The following is a 16,322-nucleotide window of genomic DNA, read 5'->3' on the forward strand; positions in this document are numbered from 1 at the left end:
TTGAGTTTATGTCCCACTTAGCAAGCCCATGTTAGTTTAACCTGACCTAAACTAGACCAGTTTTCCTAGTCTAAGAAAGTCTAGAGTTGTATTATATCATTGGGTTTGTTTCTACTCTGCAAATGACTCTTCATTTCGATGGCATGGTACGGTGTTTCCCAGGGGCTTGTGTTATGGCCCCATATCTACGTAAACACTCCCACTTTTCACTGTAGCCCACAGATTCAGGTTAGTTCCTTGGGACCAAAGACAGGCAAGCAGAGGGGAGATGATGCCGAGTGAGTCAACTGACTGTCATTGACATTCTGGAGGCAATTAAACCCATAGTACACAGCTTAAACTGTGGTGTGATCTAACTTCATCAGAGATGCTGAGGACACTGGTATAACCATTCAACATGCTGAACCAACTCCCAAACGATGCTGAGTGATTTCAACTCCCATTGCCTTCAGTGGGAGCTTTGGATACGCAGCACCTCTCAGAATTTAGCCCAGCTTTACTCGGATGAATATTCTTATTGTAAAATGGGCTGGGCTGTATAATATTTGTAATCTAATACTGGGTTGTTGTTTTTTACAGCATTGGAAGAGAAGATTATGAAAAAAATGTTTGCTAAAAATGTTAGTGTGTTCAGTCTTCAGGAATGACTGGAAACCATATGCTGTATTTTAGATACAAGGAAATTATGTTTATTTTTTCCTTTTAAAGTAATATTTTTGGAGGAGAATGCTGAAAATCACAAGATGGCCACAAGAGTGTTTCAGCTCAGGGATATAAAATGAAGAGGAATGTATAATATTTGAAAATATATAAAATATGCATGGCTGCATCTCTATTCCAGTCTGAGCCACTCTAGCACACCATGCACTCTGAGGAGTAAATTATGCCTGTGAACTTTTCCCACCAAGAGCAAATGGGCAGAGAGTAGGTGGGGAATGAGAGGAGCCTTTCGCCCACTCCGCTCCCCTGACACACACACTCCGGCCAGCACAGCTGAGCCCATTTGTCAGTGGGTGGGAAGGAAGATGATTTGCTGCTGTGATAGGCTGGAAACAAATTACTACTCCCCCAGAGCAAGGGCAGAATGAGAGAAAGGGAAATGTGTTTCTGAGGGGTTTCTCTGAGGTACCTGTGGTTACCCTTGGGATGGTGTAGTTTATGCCTGGACCTTGCTCAAAGCTGTGCCTAAATGCACAATCTAGTCCAAAGGCACTCAACACAAGGGAAGCCACAGACATCAAGGGATTTGAATGCAGAACCATTCCACTCAAAGGGCCGGATTATTCATAGATCCAATGAAGTGAGCTGTAGCTCACGAAAGCTTATGCTCAGATAAATTTGTTAGTCTCTAAGGTGTCACAAGTACTCCTTTTCTTTTTGCAAATACAGACTAACATGGCTGCTACTCTGAAATCTCTCAATACTGAGTAATACATTACTCTGTCACTAGTTCTACCTATTTCAAATGGAATTACTGGCAGAGTAAAATACTGCTCGCCAAGTAAGGACATCAGAACCTGGCCTTTGTTGTCTCTCTGGGCCAGGTTATACTATCTGTCATAAATATAAAGGGAAGGGTAAACACCTTTAAAAATCCCTCCTGGCCAGAGGAAAAACCCTTTCCCCTGTAAACCATTGCTGGCACCGGACCACAATGACCAATGAGGAGATGATACTTTCAAAGCTGGGGGGGTGGGAGGAAACAAAGAGTCTGGGTCTGTCTGTGTGATGCTTTTGCCGGGGACAGAACAGAAATGGCATCTTAGAACTTAGTAAGTAATGTGGCTAGAGATGCGTTAGATTCTGTTTGTTTAAATGGCTGAGAAAATAAGCTGTGCTGAATGGAATGGATATTCCTGTTTTGTGTCTTTTTGTAACTTAAGGTTTTGCCTAGAGGGATTCTCTATGTTTTGAATCTAATTACCCTGTAAGGTATTTACCATCCTGATTTTACAGAGGTGATTCTTTTTACTTTTTCTTCTATTAAAATTCTTCTTTTAAGAAACTGAATGCTTTTTTCATTGTTCTTAAGATCCAAGGGTTTGGGTCTTTGGTCACCTATGCAAATTGGTGAGGATTTTTATTAAACCTTCCCCAGAAAAAAGGGGGTAAGATTTGGGAGGACTTTGGGGAGAAAGATGTTTCCAAACAAACTATTTCTTAATAATAATAATACCGGTGTTAGACGTTTGGTGGTGGCAGTGAAAGTCCAAGGGCAAAGCGTAAAATAGTTTGCACCTTGGGGAAGTTTTAACCTAAACTCGCAAAAGTAAGCTTAGGAGGTTTTCATGCAGGTCCCCACATCTGTACCCTAGCGTTCAGAGTGGGGAAGGAACCTTGACACTATCCTTATTCATTTTACTTACTGCTCACACTGCAGTGGAATTTATATCCTTTGCTATCAACTGTGCACAGTTTGTACATAACTAGAGCTGATCCAAAATTTGGTGACAGAACCATTTTCAAGCAGAAAATGCTGCTTTGATGACATTGGAATATTTCATAGGAACATTGATTTTATTGAATTTTTTGATGAAAAATGATCAAAACATTTCATTTTGTTTTTATTTTATTGTTTTGACTAACACAGGGGTGTCCAAGCTTACTGACCATCCGAGCCGCATACGTCAATCTTCAGAAGTTTGAGAGCCAGGGTGTGCCTGCCAGGGCTCGGGGCTTCAATCCATGGGAGGCACGCCCTGCGGGGCTGAAGCCTCAAGACCCCGATCCCGGCTGGGCAGAAGCCGGAGGCAACATGTGGGTGGGCCATATGACCCCCTCCCCCGATTTTTGCCAGGGTTTGTAGCCCCTCTTGGTCACATTGTGCCGCCAGGCCCCCTCCCTTCACAGCGGCTGCTGGAGCCAGCAAGCTGGGAGCTGCGGCTGTGGGGAGAGGTAACAGCAAACAGCTGGGAGCTGCAGGGAGGGGCTCCTGAGGGTAAGAATGGCTGTGTGTCTAGGGGGGCATGACTCAAGCTGTTAGGGGGGTGAACCTTTATATTGTGCCCCTCCACTCTGAGGAGGCACCAGTCATCTCTGGTAGAAGCCCCTAGCTCCATCACCCTGTCACAGGCAGAAGCCCAAAGTCTCCCATCTTCCCTCAGTCTAATAGGGAGAATGGGGGGACGGGGATCCACGAGCCACACTTTAACTAGAAAAGAGCCACATGCAGTTCACAAGCTGCAGTTTGGTCACCCCTGCTCTGCGCTAACTGATAACAGAATAGGAGAGAGGTAAGAATCCCCCTCCTTTTTGTAAAAATGGGAACTTCTGTATTGATGCAAGTGATAAAGCCCAGGTTACCATATATCAGGTTCCCAAAAAGAGAAGCCTAGGGGGTGGGAGCTGGGAGGGTACAGTTGGTTGTGCTGGAAGGAGTTTTTGGGGGGTCCTGTAGGGGTGTGTGTACTGGGATGGGTACCTGGGGAGTCCTGGAGGGGATACCTGCAGTGGGGTAGTCACTGGAGGTAGGGGGCAGTGTCACTCCCTGTCATGGTAGCAGGGTGACTGGCACAAGGCAAGGACCCAGCGCCAGCCATCAGTCAGTGTCTCCCTGCAGGACCCCCTCCCGGGGCTGGGAACGGGCTGCAGGAGAATGGACAAATCAGCTGTAGATGCAGGGGAAGGAAACTGACCAATTGGGGCTCTTTCTGAGCTGCAACATCTGCTCTGCAAAAAACCGGACTTTGACTCTCATTTCAAAAATCCACCTGGACAGAGAGGGGACTACCAAAAAAGAGGTCATGTCCGGGAAAACCCGGATGCATGGTCACCTTAATAAAGCCTCGGGCTGGCAATTTTTTATGGCATCCATGACTATATTGAGAGGAGACTGCCTAGATTTTCTATGCACATTTTTGTTCAGTAACACATTTGATTGAACTATAATAACTACTCTCAAAAAGAACCTTGCCAGACAACATTCTTGTTCTTTGCTTCCCTTTTTTAATAAAAAGAGCAAGCCTTGAAATATGTCAGGGGATAGTAACATGATACACCCATAAACACTTTCAGGGTTATGTTCTCCTCCTTTGTATTGTCTGTGTAAATAGACCATTGAAAAGCAATTAACTAAAAAGGTGTTTCATCATTTCTGGAATTCCAACTTTGTTCACATCAGTATTTACAAAAGGTCTCAATGAAGCAGCAGATTCTTGAAGGGTTAATTGAAATTCAGAATTACTTTATACTGATTCAGCAGACTTTGCTCCAAACTTCAAAGGAAACACAATTTACCACTTCATTCTTTTATTTGTATATTTTTAAGTAATCATTTTGCTCCCAGCAAAGGAAATGAAATGTAGGAGGACTCTGAATCTAATCAGAATAAATGTTGAGAGCCACTAGTTTTGTGAGGTTAAAAAAAATCCCTTTTCATGTTTGCTTTTTATTTAATTTTATTTTTATTTATTTTTTAAAAATATATTTACTTATTTACTGTACAGCACTATTAGCTTTTCAAACAAAACAAAAAAATGGCCCAGAGGTCTCTGAAAGATTTACCATGTACTAATCCCAGATTTATTCTACTCAAAACACTACATTAGCATAAGAAAATTGAATATTTGCTCCAGGAACAACTCTGATCCATGCCTTTTGCAGGCAATAGAAAGACTCCCATTGAAGTGGATAAGTACTTGTGATAGATGAAGGGGGATAGGTAGTTCCCTTTTATGGACACCCAGCTAGCCATGTAGCTACAAAATCACTTTTTAGTAGCTGTTCTCTACTTGCTTTACCTGTAAAGGGTTAAAAAGTCTGACTGAATGCATAGGTAAAAGGAAATGAGTGGACACCTGGCCAAAAGAGTGCACCTTCCTGGGTTCTCACAGGGTTTTTTATGTACTTGGGTGGTGGCAGCATCCACACCATCCAAGGTCAGAGAAAAGCTGTAACCTTGGGAATTTAATACAAGCCTGGAGTGGCCAGTATTAATTTTTAGAATCCTTGTGGGCTCCCACCTTCTGTACTCGAAGTGCCAGAGTTGGGAATCAGCCCTGACAGTACTTTAGTGAAATTTTTATGTAGATTATCTGCCCTACATATAGTAAATTACTTGACATACCCAGCACAATACACAATGTCTCAGGACTTCACTACTTTGTCCAGCCTCAGCGCTGGGTAGGGTGATCAGATAGCAAGTGTGAAAAATCGGGATTGGTGGTGGGTAATAAGCGCCTATATAAAAAATAGCCCTGTATATTGGGACTGTCCCCATAAAATTGGGACATCTGTTTACCCTAGTGCTGGGGCTGGACTTGATGACATCTTCAGGTCCCTTTCAGCCATACATTTCTATGATTCCTTTGTCTGCTACGCTTTAGAAAGGTGCGACCATTATACCAGAATGTCAGTACAATGCAAGATGCTTTAGGCTGGTATCTTGGTGATGTCTGCACTTTGGCAAAATGTGAGAAGAAGTTTGTGGGAGACCTCTTGGGGGACAGAAGATTTTAAACCTGGTTGAGGTGATTGATCTAAATCTTCCAAAAGTTTTAAGTTTAATTTGTTGTGTGCTGAACTCCAGGTTGACCTTCACTTTCAAAAAGTGGTCCACTAGTACAGAGTGCTTAAAATGAGAGTTATGTGGGGATATTTATGTGGAAAGCAAAGATAATACATTCTGGCTTTTCTCTGACAGAACAAAAGGAAAAAAGTAACCTTTTCCTTTTATTGTTATTTATTGTTTATATTACTACATCACCTAGGAGACCTTGTCCTAGATAGAAATCCTATACTATACATTAGTAGAATAAATTACTACCATTTCCACTTTTTAGCCATATAGACTTTACATTAAAGCTTTCAGGATGAGTGGAAAGCTGTAATTATACATTTCCTGGTATATTTAATCTTGTGTGGGTGTAAAATTTGCTTCACCTTTTCTCAACCTGTGATTCCTGAAAACTAGAAATGGTGCAATTATTATACTGTTATTGGATTCATTATTTTTGCTCTTCTGTTTTTTATAAATACAGGTTTAATTATCCAACTCATAATTTTTAATAACTGACATTAAAGTGTAACTCTACTGTGAAAAGGAATTATGTAAAAATTACATCTTTTTACTCAACAGATCTGCTGTCTGTGAGAGTACACAACTTATAGAATCACAGAATCATAGAATATCAGGGTTGGAAGGGACCTCACGAGGTCATCTAGTCCAACCCCCTGCTCAAAGCAGGACCAATCCCCAACTAAATCATCCCAGCCATGGTTTTGTCAAGCCTGACCTTAAAAACTTCTAAGGAAGGAGATTCCACCACCTCCTAGGTAACGCATTCCAGTGTTTCACCACCCTCCTAGTGAAAAAGTTTTTCCTAATATCCAACCTAAACCTCCCTCACTGCAACTTGAGACCATTACTCCTCATTCTGTCATCTGCTACCACTGAGAACAGTCTAGATCCATCCTCTTTGGAACCCCCTTTCAGGTAGTTGAAAGCAGCTACCAAATCCCCCCTCACTCTTCCGCAGACTAAACAATCCCAGTTCCCTCAGCCTCTCCTCATAAGTCATGTGTTCCAGTCCCCTAATCATTTTTGTTGCCCTCCGCTGGACGCTTTCCAATTTTTCCATATCCTTCTTGTAGTGTGGGGCCCAAAACTGGACACAGTACTCCAGAGGAGGCCTCACCAATGTCGAATAGAGGGGAATGATAATGTCCCTCGATCTGCTGGCAATGCCTCTACTTATACATCCCAAAATGCCATTGGCCTTCTTGGCATCAACAGCACACTGTTGACTCATATCCAGCTTCTCATTCACTATAACCCCTAGGTTCTTTTCTGCAGAACTGCTGCCTAACCACTCGGTCCCTAGTCTGTAGCAGTGCATGGGATTCTTCTGTCCTAAATGCAGGACTCTGCACTTGTCCTTGTTGAACCTCATCAGATTTCTTTTGGCCCAATGTTCTAATTTGTTTAGGGCCCTCTGTATCCTATCCCTACCCTCCAGCATATCTACCTCTCCTCCCAGTTTAGTGTCATCTGCAAACTTGCTGAGGGTGCAAACCACACCATCCTCCAGATCATTAATGACGATATTGAACAAAACCGGCCCCAGGACCAACTCTTGGGGCACTCCGCTTGATACCGGCTGCCAACTGGACATGGAGCCATTGATCAATACCTATTGAGCCTGACAATCTAGCCAGCATTCTATCCACCTTATCATCCATTCATCCAGCCCATACTTCTTTAACTTACTGGCAAAAATACTGTGGGAGACCGTACCAAAAGCTTTGCTAAAGTCAAGGAACAACACGTCCACTGCTTTCCCCTCATCCACAGAGCCAGTTATCATAGTGATTAAGGCCAGGAGTTTCAACATAGTACCAACATCCCATTGAATTTAAATGAGATTTGGGTACATAAATCCCTTAGGATCTTTCGAAAATCCCAAGTCAAAGTAAGTTTTTACTGCTTTTTTAGTTCTTCTTAACACTGCAGAATCATCACAACTAAGACTGAGCTTGATTGTATTCTCTCTGGGGCAACATTAGCAGAATAGTTTATTTTCCAATCAGTTATACTTCTGCAAACCTGAAAAGCCAGAGAAATGCACAACTGTAACTAGGGACATAGTCTAAGACAAATGGCCTGCACTGGTGTCACTGAGTGTAGTGTTACATTATTTGAGCTGCAGAATCTAAATCATGGATTGTGACACACAAGAAGGACTTAATCCAGCGTGATTTATAGGTAGGGTGACCAGATGTCCCATTTTTATAGGGACAGTCCCATTTTTAGGGATTTTTTTTATATAGACGCCTATTACCCCCCACACCCTGTCCCATATTTTCACAGTTGCTATCTGGTCACCCTATTTATAGGGCCAGATTCTCTGTTTCCTTGTACCTATGAAAGAGCAAGTAAAATGAAACCAACCTAGAATTCTCCTCTCACTTTCGTTGGTGGTAACAGGGTACGTACATGTTATGTAAAGCCTCCGCTCAAAATGGGATTGTAAGATCTGTAACTTGTATCATTAAGTTCTGCACCTTTTTGCAGACTTTGTAACTTCAGTTATTGTTAGCATAGACTTTTAAGTTTTGTAACCTTTGCAAGCTTTGTAACCTTTTCAGTTACCACTTGTATGAACCTCCAAGCTTTGCAATATTCAGAGAGTGTGAACAAGTGAGTATGTGTGGGAGATAAGGGAGTGTGAATGTGGGACTGAGCAGAGAGGAATTGCAAGGAGAAAAGAGCCTGGAGCCAGGAGCCAGGTGCGTCTGATGTAATCTGCCCTGGTCTGGGAATGCTTCTTGGTGACGGACACAGAAGGAAAACTCAGTGTACGTAACAGGAGCCACCCAGTTCCAGCATGGCGATAGGCATGCATGCAAGCCCCCTTCTTGACCTGCTCACCAGCCTGGATTCGTGACTGCAGGTGGACACACCAGATCTACTATGCTTTGGCTTCTCGGCATCCATGCTGTCTCCGGTAACTCTCCATCTGTGGAAGTAAGTGGGTGCATGAGGGTATGAATGCGGTGAATGTGTGTGTGTATGAAGCTCCATCTCTTTTCTATCTGTTCAGTGGCATCGTAATAAAATTAATACAAGTGTGACCCTGGGTTGGTTTTTAGGGAAATTGAGGTAACAGTACACTTTGCACTGATTTTGCCAAGGTATAAATGACTACATAGCATGCAGAGCAGTGGATCCAAAGCAAAGTTTTGCAACAATGTCCATTAGAGAAAAAAAAGAACAAAAAGTCAAAATGTTCCATGAAACAAAAATCCCCCCCATAATATGACATAATACGATCTTTTATATTGGTACAGGGGTGGGCAAACTGTGGCTCATGAGCCACATGTGGCTCTTTTAGAGCCCTCCATCCTCACCCATTCTCTGCCTAGCAGACTGGGGCAGGAGGGAGGTGAGGACTTAGGGCTTCTGCCATGTGGCTGAGTGGTGGGGCTAGGTGCTTCTGCCAGAGATGACTGGTGCCTGCTGAGGGCGGGGGAACAATTTAAAGATCCCCCCCCCAACAACTTGAGTCATGACCCCAAGTTCTTTTTACATTGATGAGGCTAAAATCAGCTCAGGCTGATATCTCTGCAGAGTATTCTGGTGGTGGGAGAACAAGTCCCTTGAGTTCTATTCCCAGTTTTGCTACTGACTTACTCTATGACCCTGGGTCATTTCACTTTTCTGTGCCTACGGTCTGGTCTACACTACAGAGTTTGGTCTATGCCAGGCAGCTTACGTGAACCTAACTATGGAAGTGTTTATGCTTAAATTTTGCTCCCACCAACATAACTACCCAGCTACACCAACTTAATAACTCCATCTCCATGAGTAGCAGCAAGGTCGATGTAGTTAGGTTGATGCAGTGTCAATGTAAACACTGCCTTACTTACGTTGACTGTTACTGGCTTTAAGGAGCTGTCCCACAATGCCCCACACTGACAGTACAATCTATACAAGCACTCCTAGAGAGGACGCACACCGCCAACACCACAAGCAAAGTGTAGACACTCACAAGTGATATAATTACTACAGTGACTGTATGCCAATTTTCAGAGTAGCAGCTGTGTTAGTCTGTATTCGCAAAAAGAAAAGGAGTACTTGTGGCACCTTAGAGACTAACAAATTTATTTGAGCATAAGCTTTCGTGAGCTGTAGCTACAGCTCACGAAAGCTTATGCTCAAATAAATTTGTTAGTTTCTAAGGTGCCACAAGTACTCCTTTTCTTTATGCCAATGTAAGTTAGGTCAACTTAATTTTGTAGTATAGACATGCCCTCAGTGTACTTAGCTGTAAAACTGGTGGAATGTCTACCATTTTCATGGGAGTGATTGGTAATATTAATGAATATTGGTAACATGTTTGAAATCCCTCGATGAAGAGATACACGGTACAGTAATAAAGCACAAAGTATTGTTATGGTCTCAAGCCTTGTAGGCCAATCAATGCTAACTTGCTTCTTAAGCATATAAGCTAAAACTGTTAATAAAATGGTGAAAGAAAAAATATTTTTTGACGGAGCTCCCATTTGATTTATTTTGGTGTTCAATATAATGAACTGGTTATCTTAATTCTCAATGAATTAAAGTGACTAAAACTTGATCAGAACAGTTTATCAAGATCAGTGATAAATAAGATTATTAAACCTAATGTCCCAGCCTCATTTGCTTTTCACACATAAATTCACAAGAGCCAATGTGACATGGTTATTTAATAACATTGTGCTAACAGGTATAAACACTATATATAAAGCTGACATTTTAAAAAAATCTTACAGCAAAATAAAGCCCAAGCCACATTCAGTAAATATGTGGTTTAATCTCCTCATCGTAGAAGCCTGTGGAAAATCACTGCATTGTGGAGGAGGGGCATGAGAAAAGACTCTGGGTGGATCAGCATTAGCAAGAAAGCCCAGAGTTTTTAAGCAGTTAGTGCAGCTATATGTCCAAAGGCCAGCCACTAAAAAACTCAGTGTTCACTGCCCCAGGTGGTGGAGCTTAAGTGATGCATAGGCTTTGTGCGGCTGTCTGAGCAAGGAGAAATTTCACCATAGGTAACTAAGGGCTTCAGGTTCAGATACTGTCAGACTGGGTTGGCAAAGCCCTGCAAGAAAAGGAACAAAGAGACGCTTCTCAGATACCATATCCTAGGGCAGAGCCAAGTATCATTTCCATTAGAGCGGGTTGTAATTTTTCAACTGAAATTATTTTTGCTGTTGAAAAATGGCTTTTTTTTTCCTAAATTGGGATTTTCATGGGGGAAAAGGTTTTTTTTTTTTTCCCTCTTGACTGCTTTTTGAATTGGCTTTTTACCCCTTTCTGCCCCTTGTTTCTGCCTTTCATTTCTCCCCCACCCTTTATGGGTGCAAAATGGAAAGGGGTAAAAAAGGATGATTATGGAAAAAGGGAGAGAGATTGAGAAAAAGGAAAAGCAAAAAAACCTAAAACATTTCAAAAAAGCAAATTTTCTAACCCTAAAAATGTTGATAACAAAATTTGTAATTTGTTGCTACCAGCAGGTAGATAGACCAACTATGGTATGAAAGGCATTGCAAATGCATTTTATATGAATGTACTACAATTTACATTAGTGTACAAAGTGGATCACAAAAAAAAATACATGTACTACTTTGTACTAACAACTTTTACCCCATTCCAATTAAAAGTAAGATTGCCTTCTCCCCAGGAATTCCTTAGTGTTGACGTGCAACAAGAAGTCAATCCTGCAGTCCTTATTCAGGCAGCACTCCCATTTAGATTGCAAGTCTTGCTAACTTAACAAAAACAGCTCACTATACTCAACACTCACTATAGCAGGATTTAGTGGTTAGGGCAGAGTTCTGCAAGACATAGCTGAGGCTCCCACAATTCCTAGGGAAGACTGGGGCCAGTTTGGCCCCTAGCATGGGAAAAGCCTTGGGTTTCTCTAAGCTTTTAATTTTATGCCAGGAAGGGAAATAATTGGAGCCAAGTGGTACACTCCAATCACATCCTTCCCCCTACCTGTATACCTCTATCAGTACAGAAAGAGAAAACAATGAACCGTACAACACTGCCTTTATGGTATAACTTACTGATAGAGTAAAAATGAAGTACTGAGTGCAAGTGAAATCAAAAGCTTTTTTTTATTGCAGCATAAACCCTTAATTTGCCACAATATTCAAACATGTACAAGCACATGAAAATAGATTAAATTAGCTACCCTGATTTCAGATTGCTCGAAATCATCAAAATACAACACCAAAAACCAAACTCAAGATTTATCAGAGTGGTGTACTTTCAACAGAGCCATCCCTACCCGTACGCAAAGTACGCAGCTGCGTAGGGCACGAGGAAATTTGGGGCACCAATTTCCTGGTGCTCTGCGCAGCTGCATGCTGTTCCAGCCCCTGACCTGCCTCTTCCCCATGGTCCCCACCCCTGGTCTACCCCAACCCCGCCTCTTCCTACCCCTGCTCTACCCTGCCCCCACTCCACCCCTTCCCCTGCTCTACCTCAGTCCTGTCTCTTCCCGCCCCTGCTCTGCCCCGCCCCCACTCCACCCCTTCCCCTGCTCTGCCCCAGTCCCGCCTCTTCCCACCCCTGCTCTGCCCCGCCCCCACTCCACCCCTTCCCCAAAGCCCCCACCCTGCTCCGCCCCTGCCCCTTCTGATCCCCAGTCTGCCTCTTTCCACCCCTGTTCTGCCCCAGCCCTGCCGTCACGCCCCTGAGAACTGCAACAGGGCCGGGCCTGTACTCACTGGTGACGGGAAGTGCAGCGATCTGGCCCCAGCCACGCCACCAGTGAATTCTGGAGGGCAGTTCCCCCCTGCCTCCTAAGCCAGCTCCTCCTCCCCAGAGGTCTGGGGCCCCACAGCCCCCCCAAGGGAGGGCTGCATAGGGCCCCAGAATAGTTGGGGATGGCCCTGACTTTCAACACTACTTTATAGTACAGAATGCTGGAGAATGAAAAAGTCTGACATGGCCAAACTGTCCTCATTCCATACAACCTGCCTCAGAAAAATCCTCCATACTTTTGGCCAGAACAATCTCAAACCAAGATCTATTGATACAGTGCAGCCAAGAGGATCTGAGCACCATCATGTCCAGGAGGCGTTGGAGATGGATTGGCCATATGCTTCGGATGGAAATTGGTTCCATCATCAGAATAGCATTAAGATGGACACATGAAGGCAAGCGAAAACAAGGCCACCCAAAAACAACATAGAAAAGAGCTGTGGAAGCTGAGCTGAAAAACCTGGGGCGCAGCTGGGGAACCATTGATAGACTTGCCCGAAACAGAGAGAAGTGGAGGAGCTTTGTCGCTGCCCTAAACGCAAGGTGTATTGGAAACATGATGATGATGATGACTATTTCAAATCGCTTTTATGATACAAAGTATTTGTTCTACATGTTCAACAAAAAATATTATTAGTGAACAACTGGAGAAAGTAAAATTTACCTGAACGTTCCAGGAGTCATTTAACTCCCCATCAAGCAGGCAAACTTCACAGTCCCTTTAACCACACCAGCAAGACTAACAGTACAGAAGACATGAAAAACCTTGTACTAACCATGTTTCATGTAACAATTTAATTAAACAGAAGCCAAAATAAAGTGCTTAATTTAATTGGAGGAAGAAACACCTCTAACCCACTGACATCCTTTCAAAGTGTCTACTGTTAAGTATCCTATATTCTATTTTCTAATTTAATCTAGCATTGACACACCTGAGCGCTTTGCTTTTGCTTCTATGCAGTTCATTAAACTTAGGAAATTGAAAATTTTAAGCAGTTTTGATGCTTCATTTTTATAAGTTCTTATTTGCATAGAAAGCAATACCTTGATCCAGTTTTGACCATATTAATATTTTCTGTAACTAGTTTCCAGGTAGCCTCATCTCAGGGAACCACATTCTTCCACAGTGTTTGGAGATTTCTGAATGAATGTGATCCAGGTTTTAATCATTATCTGGAATTAGTACTCCTCCATAATAGAAAGCAAGGTAAGCCTGGCTCCCTGCATCTTTACAAACTCAATAAAATTTCTGCAGGTAACCTCACATTCACCAAGTCCCATGGCTGTTAGGTTCTTACAGCATTCAGCAATGCAAATGAGTTCATCATTCAGTGGCTGAAGTCCATTAGCACACACCACCAATTTGATCAACCTGGGGCAATTCATTCCAGTGTGACCTGGCATGGCTTTGCTTACTGCATGACCAAGTAAAGGTGTGTAACAGGAGTTTTCCTCTGTATAAAAAGAAGTAGATCACAATATTGACTTTAGGGGAGTGCTTAACAAGTGCATCCCAACTTTGCTTTTAACTGCATGAAATTTAATTTGTCCTGGATTTTCACTCACAACATCTATGCAAAGATGTTCAAGGTTAACATGTTTCTCATGTGAGGGGTCCAGCAGCAGTTCATCACTTACTCTGTAATAATTCCAAGCCAGTTGCCTAAGGCCATGACACTGGTCATCAGCACAAAGAATTCCAGCAGGTGACACACAAGGACAGCTGCTCATTTTTAGCAGTTTTAGAGTATCATTATTATTAGAAACAAGAACGGATCATCAACTGGTGTGTCAGCTTTGATGGATGATAATGCCTTGGAGTTTACAAAAACTACTGTCAGTGCTGATGCAAAATGGGCCTTGGAGACATTTATAAAACTTGGCTTCACTGCTGAAATCAAACCTAATGTCTTGATGGAACAATTCACCAATTGAGAAAGGATGTCACAGGCAGCTTCTGCAGACTCAGTACTACTATCAACCTTGAAACTGACATACTGCAGATGATCAGCATGTCTCTTGATAATTTGCTGAACGAGATCAGGGTGAATGGACTTTAAATAAGAAGTAGCTGGTTGGTTAAGCTCAAATTCAAACTTCCTCCACAAGTGAGGGATATGAAAAACTTCATTCCACCCTTGGTAAACAGAAGATGCCCATGCTCGATCTACTAAAGCAGGTACTGAAAAATATGTAAAACTAGATGGTGTGGCAGGGTTCCCCAGTTCACCAAGATTTGCAGGCAAGCCTTGCCAAATGTTGATCTGTAGAAACAAATTTTCTGCTTTTTTGTTCTTTGTGGTGTTTGTAGAACTGGGTTCTCAACTTTAACAGTCCACCCAATTCTCTTCATTCTGAGAGCAAACAATTTCAGGTACTAGAGAGGTGTGATGTAATTAAACTATGAAGTTTTCTGTACGTTTTCAAGTACAGTAGATCACTGAGCATGCACGGGTTACATTATTAAATCAAAAGTTGGGAGTTTTTCATTTGCAGAACTCCCTGATATCCTGGGAGACTTGGTTAGTCTGCCCCTCACCCTAAAGGGCCCCTGATGGGGTGTCCATAAATCATTTCTCCTCTGCACTTCTTTCTCAGGGACCTGGTCTCTACAGCTGCAAGGAGAGGGGAAGCTCTGGGTTTAAGGATGGAGCCAGTTACTGGTCTGCTGAGCTTCCTGAAGTGCTACCTCAGATCTGCTGTTGTTGTGGGGTTTTTTTTGTTTTTTTGTGAGGGGAAGGGATGATGATTTTCACCCCTTCTTCCCTGACTGCTTTCCTCAACTGGTGGGGGTGAGGGTGGTCACAAGTGCTCCTTCCTAGTCCTTCCATATCTCCTTGCCATTCCTGAGGGGGGGATGTTTCTCGTCCCCCAGACACTTTCAGGTTCCTTTTTTTGTGGGAGAAAGGAGCCTGCTGACTTCTTGCTGTCTCCCCTCTTTGGTGTGTATGTAGGCAGGTTCCTCATAATACTACCACAGACTTTTTGGGTTGGAATAGGAAGGCATAGGTTTTCCTTTCTCCTCTCTCCTGGTCTGTTAGGACTACTGCTGTTTGAGGGAGCTGCAGCCACTGCTGCAGTGTCAGCTGTCCCCTCCTCCATCACCATGTACAAGTCTCCCTGCAAACAAGGGGAGGGCTAGTCAGGGGTCTCTAAATTTCAAAGCATTGAAGATATAACTTGTCTATTTTTTTATGAAAACTGGATTGTCTAGGATATATGAGTGACTCCATACTTCAGAGAGATTTACGACTGTGCTTCTTATGATTGGCTAAATTACATGCATATTTTAATTAACCGCTTAGTGTGTACGTGTGAGCAACTACCTTCAGGTGGATAGAATCAGAGCTGCTCATCTGTGGGTCATAGGTACATACAGAGATTCTCCCTTCGCTGGAGAGGCTGGTTCTTTCTGTTATAGGTGGGCCTGAGTTCTCAGAAATGCTTGGGAAAAAGAATAGATTTATCTAAATTTGTTGGCTTAATTTTTTATTACTATATATTTTTTCCATTTCCTCCTTCCTTTTTCTTTTCAAAATGGCTGAAATCCTGTATTATTTTCCAATCATTTTTGAACATTTTTAAAAATAGAAAAACAAATCAAAATGAAAAATCAGCCATTCTCAAACCCTGAAAAACGATAACAATTTTGAATTTTCTCATTACATTGTTTTCGCCCTCTTTGAAACAGCTATAGTAACAAAATGGTCAAAATATGCACTGTACATGACAATATTCCCAGATGAAAGAAGGGCCTGAATGAACCCTATATCGATCTGTTCATTTATTTCAACACCAGTTAAGTAGATCATCTGACCTAGATGGGTTGAATAGGCTTTTTTTCATAATGGAGGTATGATAAAAGGACAGGGATATGAGGATTCTTTTCATTCAAAAAATAGGAGATAAAGAAGAACATAAAACTCCAAAGAGTATAAAAAGAGAATGCTTCAGAGCTATTCAATGAGATGGTAGACTTGTGAACAACACGTCACACACTGAAGCTTCAAAAGGGCTGGCCATAAGGGAAATTAAGAAAAAATCTTAGAGTGTGTAACTACTGTGTGGAGAG

At 42.5% G+C, this 16,322-nt stretch overlaps 1 pseudogene; it reads right to left on the bottom strand.

The window, feature by feature from the left end:
- Positions 1 to 13,331: 13,331 nt before the first annotated feature.
- LOC119860068 lies at positions 13,332 to 14,603 on the bottom strand (annotated as a pseudogene).
- Between the last annotated feature and the right edge of the window lie 1,719 nt (positions 14,604 to 16,322).

Source organism: Dermochelys coriacea, chromosome 1 (genome assembly GCF_009764565.3).
Source record: "Dermochelys coriacea isolate rDerCor1 chromosome 1, rDerCor1.pri.v4, whole genome shotgun sequence".
NCBI lineage: Eukaryota > Metazoa > Chordata > Testudines > Dermochelyidae > Dermochelys > Dermochelys coriacea.